A 7600-nucleotide genomic window follows, 5' to 3' on the forward strand; every position below is an offset into this window, starting at 1 on the left:
TAATAATGACCAGCTGAACAGAATGACTAATCAATGAGTAACCAAGGAGATTAATGAGAGCTCAGACAGGCAGGTAACAGAATGAAAACAAAACACAAACATGACAATCATATGGGCAGGAAAATAATTTTTAATCACTAAAATGGAAATCAAAAAAATTATTGAACTGCATAGATAGATGCTATTATTATTATTTAAATAATGTATTATTTTATATTACTTCTGTTAATAATATTAATGTCTATAAGTTGGTGGCCAAGGTACCAACTTATAATCTCAGATATAATGTCTATTATATTATTATAAGTAAGTTTGATTCCTTTGTTTTCATGTAATGCTTTTTCGATTTTGTTTATATTTACAGTCATTTGACATTATGATGCTCCTTATCTTGATGAATGTTTTCACTTAGGTTGCGATTCATTTTGTTTTTCATTTACAGAAATCCAGCAGTCAGTCAACAACAAAACATACAATGCTCATGTGTTCTCAATGACAAACCATTGTGTTAACATATAAAGCTCTGGGTGAACTCACAAGCATTACAAGTATTTATACAGTGTTTGCAATGCATATGTTTGTGCAGTGCTGTTTGTCTCACAGTGGACTGATCTTCAGCTGAGCAGGTGTCGGGTGATATTGATATGTAGCCAGTTACAATTCTTATATGGCATCTCATTAACATTCAATTCACAAGCCCTCATTTTGCTTTTAGATTGTGACTGTTTTTTTCACTAACTAAATGTGACATGAGTGACAGGAGAATGAATCTTTTTAGTTGCAATCAGTAGCTTCCAAACACAGATGATACCTGTCATTTTTGTGGTGAGATTGTACATGGAGCACACTTACACCACATCCTTGTTTAACACCATTGCTCTTTTCCAAGCATCTGTCATTGAATCAATAAATCTTTCCATTCTTGCTCCCCATGGCTTGCAATTACCAAGAAAGCCTCAAAATGTAGTGCCGGCTTAAGAGTCTGTTTTGATGAAGGAATGTCGGTATAACAGATTCATTTTGTTAATTACCTGCCCTTACACAGACTTGATCATGCCAGAGGTAAATGTTAACAAATTAATGGAGCTTTTTGTTCACATTAATTCTGTGTGGTAGGTTAATCATTGATAGAAAGCTCATTTGAATTCTGGGGAGGAATGGATTGCTTGACACATGCAGCTTGGAAAATTACCATGACATTCCGTCAAAATTGCTCCGGTATGATCTATTGTGGACGTATAATTGCAAGGTTTGGTTATTAGTGCTATTATTTCCGCTCACACACTGGAGTGTGCTATAATAAAAAGCTTAAATGCAGTACCCACAACTGCTCTCTACTATGCATGGAGGACTATGCATGTGTGATTATAGTTTTTGCTCTTTTTTTGCTCTCAGAGACTATAAGGTTTTGAACAAAAAAATCCAATTACACCAATTTTCTCTAGCAGTGTTATGGAATAATAATATTGAATAAAATAAAAATAGTAAAAATGGTTTTCTTGGGACAGATATGTTTAAGTTATTAATTTACACAAATCATTACTTAAAATATTTGTTGGCCAATTTTATATATATATATATATATATATATATATATATATATATATATATATATATATATATATATATATATATATATATATATATATATATATATATATATATATACAGTGCACAGCATAAATGAGTACACCCCCTCTAAACAAATACAAAAGATGTATTTTCTTTATGATCACTAATACAATTCATGGAAAGATGGCAAAACTAAAATATATGAAACATATATACAAATGTATACAATTGTAGTACTTAGTATGCCTTCCATAATTTTGAATATACTGCTCTGACATTTCTTGGCACAGAGCGTACAAATTCATGACAAATTATCACATCTGTCCTGTTTAACTCCTGGATGATGAGCCCCTTAAATGCCCTGATCTTTAATGGGGAGTGTTGCTCAACTCGTCTCTACAGAACCCCCCACAGATGCACAAGAGTGTTAAGAATGAGTGCAATACATGTCCACAGAAGGTTTTTCACCTTGGGAGAATGCATATCCTCATTGTCATGTTGAAAAAATGCCCAGCAATGCAGGGAATGAGGAAAGGGTATCTTCTGTTTCAAGTTTGTGTATGTAAAAAACACAGTGGTGTGGGAATTCATGACAGCATTGAAAAAGCACAACTCCCTCACTCCTTCAGCACTCATACATCCCTATATAAGAGCTTTACTACCACTGAACTTTACTGTGGGAACCAGGTACTTCTCACTGTACCCCTCCTCCAGCAGCACCATTAGATTTTGGATGCTGTTAGATCCAAAATGATTGATTTGGTCTCATGAGACCAGAGTATTGATTCCCAGAATCTATATTTTGTAAATTTGGGCTTTGGAAATGGCTAACTGACTTTATTGTGCTTTGGCTACAGTAGGTAGTTCCAGTGAGAACAATAACCATGCATGTCACTTCTGCAGGTTGCATCTTACTCTGTGAGATACACAGTCACTATTTTCATAGCTTTTGAGACTCTTGCCTGGTATTTCTCCTGCTCTTTGTTTAGCAAAAAAATCCCTCACCACTAAATGAAAGCTTAAAAATGAAGGCCTGATTATTTCAGGGGTCTTGTCACAAGTCCATTGTTTTTGAATTTCTGTGTTACTTTTGCAATATTTTCACACTTAAACAATGATTTGGTAATCCTCTTGTACCACTGTCCTCTTTTGTGCTAAGAAATAAGTCTCCTGATAGTTCTCTCCCAAGTGCTTCCATTGTTGTCAGCATTAAGTCTGAGAATGATTTAGTGGGCTATATAACACTTTTAATTGTCAAGAAATTACTTCTCTTTAAATGTTTTGGTTCAACATATTTACCTGTTGATCAAACATTGCCTTAAACCTACACCAGAACATTTTTGTTTTGTTTTATTTAGTAACTTTTAGAGGGTGTACTCATTTTTCCTACACAACATTTTATCACCTTGATAAGAAAATCTTATTGTCCTGAATAATTTTGACATGCTTCTTTGGTAATTGATTAAGCAGACTTGCTGTAACATTATATCTGTAAAGTACCCTAACATGTCTTCTAAGTATTTGAGTAATTGCTGACTTTCAGAAGTTTCAGAGGGGGTGTACTAATTTATGCTGTATATATATATATATATATATATATATATATATATATATATATATATATATATATATATATATATATATATATATATATATATATGTATGTATGTATTTTATGTCACCCTTCCATTTTTGCTGTTACATAAACTTTGTGCTTTATAATTGTTTTACTGATAAATTTAGCTTACAACTATAGAGGATTGATTCCACCATGGAGTAAGAAATAAAAAAGGTAATTGTGACATTTTATATCATAATTTTGACTTTTTTTTCTCGCAATTGCAAGTTTATATCTATTACGTGTAATAACTGTGGAAACGTTCAAAGCTTTATGGTATTTCTATGGGTTAAATGGATCGTAATTGATCTATGATATGTACAGAGCAGGTCCCACGGTTCAGCACACATGTGATTCGTGGATTAATGACAAAGTTTAACCATCAAATAGTGAAAGTTTCATTTGAAAGTGTTTTGTCTGGCCAATTTATACATTCAATTGATTTTAAACCATTGCAGCACAAGAAGAGGCAAAAGAGAACTCAACTGGGTACTCGCATGGTGCTTTCTGTGTGCATAGCCACACACACCCATACACACCCACAGCACGCAAACACCTTATTTTTTCCTCTTTTACATCTTCCTGTACATGAACGGACACATACACACAAAATTGTCAAAATACTTGTCTCGGCAAGTATTCCCATAAACACAATTGATTATGTCTTAAGTGAACGTAAACAGTTGAGTAAGAAATTGGATGTGTATCAGTACAGTTCCACAGATTTTGGCCTTGATCTTAGGTGAAATATATCTTCATGTAACAGTATAAGATAAACATCTGGTAAAGAGCTTTAGTTCTGCCCACGGTGATGCTGTAATTATACGCAAGACAAAACAATCTGACCCTGAGGTTTCCCTCGCTCTGCTGTAAGGTCTCAGATTGATCCCTGATAACATCCAAGTGCACTCTGGGAGTTGTGTGAGTTTTTTTGTGAGAATATAACCTTGACAAGTCCTGACAGTAAGCCATTGAAGGTTACCTGAGTCTTTGGGCAGAAATGCTGTTTACAGATCCCATTCTTCTTAAGCCGTATTTGGCTTACGTCACCAGGGAGATGATTGTGCCAGAGGTGGAAAAACATTTCCTTAAAATGTCAAAGGCCTATGTTGTGATAAATATTTTCCATTTCTGCTTCTGTAATTTTGGAAAAACAAAGAAAGAACAATGTAAATTAAACCTATACTGTATCTTGTTTAATAAAATAAGATCACTAAATATTTTTATAGATTATTATAGAACATTTGCTACATTTTTCAGAATAACATGCCTTACCCACAGGATGTCATTAAATAGAGTTAATGTACCCTACCCAAACACACAGAGTGTTGAATTACAATTTCTGCAACTTTGAAAAGAAAGAACAATTGTTTAGTAACTCAGAATAAAACATGATTGAAATCAATTCATCGGAACATTTTGTTCTGTCTTTTTGTGCACTTAATATAAAGCTAAAGTTATAATGAAAGATTGTTGTAGTGATTCTTGAGAGGCACAGACATGATTTATTCTAATTTGGGATGCTCTCACACTCTAGGTTACACAGCCTAGAGTGCCTTTAATAGACTCTCAATTAAGAGAAGGCAAGTGATAATTGGCTGAGACCAGAGCAACTAAAGGCTTTTAGTTCACTAGAGACTCTTGAAATAACAGTGGATTTACCCATATATATATATATATATATATATATATATATATATATATATATGTAAAAGCCTCTAAGTGCCGTCTGAAATTTTCTTCTAAAATGAGCAATTTTATCAACCTTGCATGTTTAGGTTCAGTTATTTAACTTTAATGGCAATCCTTTTCATTTCCTTTTCGGGAAACATTCATGACTAGCTAGTTGATTTCTTCAACAATGCATAATACAGTTAGTTAAGCAGCAAATTATGTTGTTGTATGGGAAACACACCTCTGTTCATTGCATCCAAGCCTGAGCATGACACATAGGCGGCAGGCCTCCCCACTACTACTAGGGAAAAACACTTATTCATGTATAGTTATTGAGACATGGCCAATGTAACAATTCCCTATTAAGGCAAGCTCACGCTACAAGACTTTTGGCCAGGTTTCACTGTCACAGACAGATTTGACAGGTCTGTGACAAAACCCCTGGATCGCAGTGATGTGGGTGTTCGTTGCGGTCAGCGATGCTCTCTAAGTATGAGCACAGGTCAGCGATGTAATCTGAGCAGTCACACTCACAAACGCTGCATTATTTTCAAAGCTTTTTGAAATTATCGTCACGTGATCTTCACGTGTGATCCTCATGTGTGAACGATGCAACGATAAGTTGGACCAAATATAGCCAATCACAGATATTGTAGAAATGGAAACATCTCGTAATCAATTTCTGACTTCAAATAATGTGGACTTTTAGTTTGTGCACCTCATCAGCATTGTGTTGTGTAGTGTGCGCACTGCTACAAGAGGATGGCAGATGACAAGAAACCTTGTTGTGTAGTGTGTGCACCACAGCAATTCAGGAAGTCTTACAGTCCTGTAGCGTGAGCTTGCCTTTAGGCAACTAGCCCCGGTCTCCTCTGCTTTATGACTGTAATACCAAAGGGAAGACTTCAGAAAGTAAATCAATATAATCTTAAAAAGTGGAGACGCTGTGTCTCCTTAGGGTTTTGCTGAACAAATTGCTGAAATACGGGTCAATACAACTTGTTCTACCTGTTGTAATTGAATGTTAATTTGAAAGTGATGCATTGATCCCACAAGATGGTAATATGTCACTTCTGTTTCACAACATCCTTTACTGTGCCTTCAAAATAATGACATCCAGCACTGGGGAAATAATGCCTTTACTTTATGATACCAGAGGCAGTTCTGCACACTCTAAAAATAATTCAGTAGCTTAGTAAATAAATATCACAGTGATAATTAACTTTATTAATAAAATCTCTAAATATCATTTACTTGATTGTTTGAGTTGAACATAAAAAAAAAAAAAAAAGACTAAAAATCCAACAGTTAATTTTGTCTAAACTTTACAGTTCATACCGTAAAATGATCCAAAATCAATTTTTGAGCAAGTACATAACCAGCCAATGTTCAAAATTATCTCATTATCTTAGCTCGATTCACAACGGTAAGCTTGTAATAATGTTTTATAATAAGAGCGACATGGTGGATTTCCGCGGGAAATTTGAGCATGCAGCAGTTCCTTTGTGCGTCATTACGTCACGTCCGTAAACAGAAAGAAGGAGTCCAGGCAAGTCGGTTTTATCACGTGAGGAAGCAGCTGGTAGCGGATCATTTATAGCCTTTTCTCACAGCAGCTGAAATAATTAAACATATAATTTTGATGGTGGATTGTAACCCAGAAAGATCCAAATGACAATCATCAGTGACAACTGGAGATTCAGCCGTAGTCAAAAAGCAAAAGACTTTGGACTGTGGAGTGGCTACAGAAATTGAAATCTACAGGTAACTCTAATATACACATTGTCATAGTAATGCTGATGTTGTTAACATTAACGATTTGAAAACAAAGTATAACAGCAATAATAATTTGCACGGTTTGGCGTGATCCGAGCTAAGCGATCGTTAGATTTAATCATTATTGGCAGCGCAATTTATTGTAGGCCTAATGCTTTTCCCCTCAGTTGGTCAGAACAAAATGTTACTTACTTGTTCAGATGATATTTTCCAGTGAAAATTCTTATATTGGTCATACTTTCAAGACGTTGAATCTGTGATTCTGAAGTTCAGTATCCACACCGGTGCATTGACTGACAGCAAGCATTAGATTCATCTGCGCTGACGAGCTGTGCCGAGGCACAACGCACGTAGATAACTGTTCCGCATGTGACTGCAATTGCAGGTTTCAAACAAGAGATGGCGACAAAGAGGAAAAGTCACGGACTGCAGCTTTAATATACGTATTTGTGAAATTAGTATTCATAAATATTGTTTTTTAAATGTTTTTCCCCAATTATTTCTACTCAATTTTATTTGTTAATGTACCAAATGCAGTTGCAGCATTTTTCTACTCAGCATCTACTCAGTCCATATGGTATATGTAATTGATTTCACTGCTTTATTTTTAAGTGTAAAAATGTTTCATAAAAGTTTTTAAAGTGCATTTTTTTTTTGTTTTTTTTTCTCAGTGCTTGTGACTTTACTGTATCAGGATGTTTCAGTCAAAGTGGGGTGCTTTCCATGTTTCAGGAAGAGAGATGTGTTAGATCAAAGCAACCGGTGCCAGACTGCTTCATTTGTCCCTAAGAACATTTCTCTAAAATGTTTGAAAGCATGATTTCTCTAGACCTCTCTCTTTTTCATGGATGCAGTTTTCACCACAGCTGCATTGTGTGTAGTGACGTATTTTTCTCAGTACCTGCCTTGGAATCAAAGTGAATGCTGGTTTTTGTGGATTCTTGGTAAATTACTCTAAAA

This window comes from Chanodichthys erythropterus, chromosome 14 (genome assembly GCF_024489055.1).
Source record: "Chanodichthys erythropterus isolate Z2021 chromosome 14, ASM2448905v1, whole genome shotgun sequence".
Classification (NCBI taxonomy): domain Eukaryota; kingdom Metazoa; phylum Chordata; class Actinopteri; order Cypriniformes; family Xenocyprididae; genus Chanodichthys; species Chanodichthys erythropterus.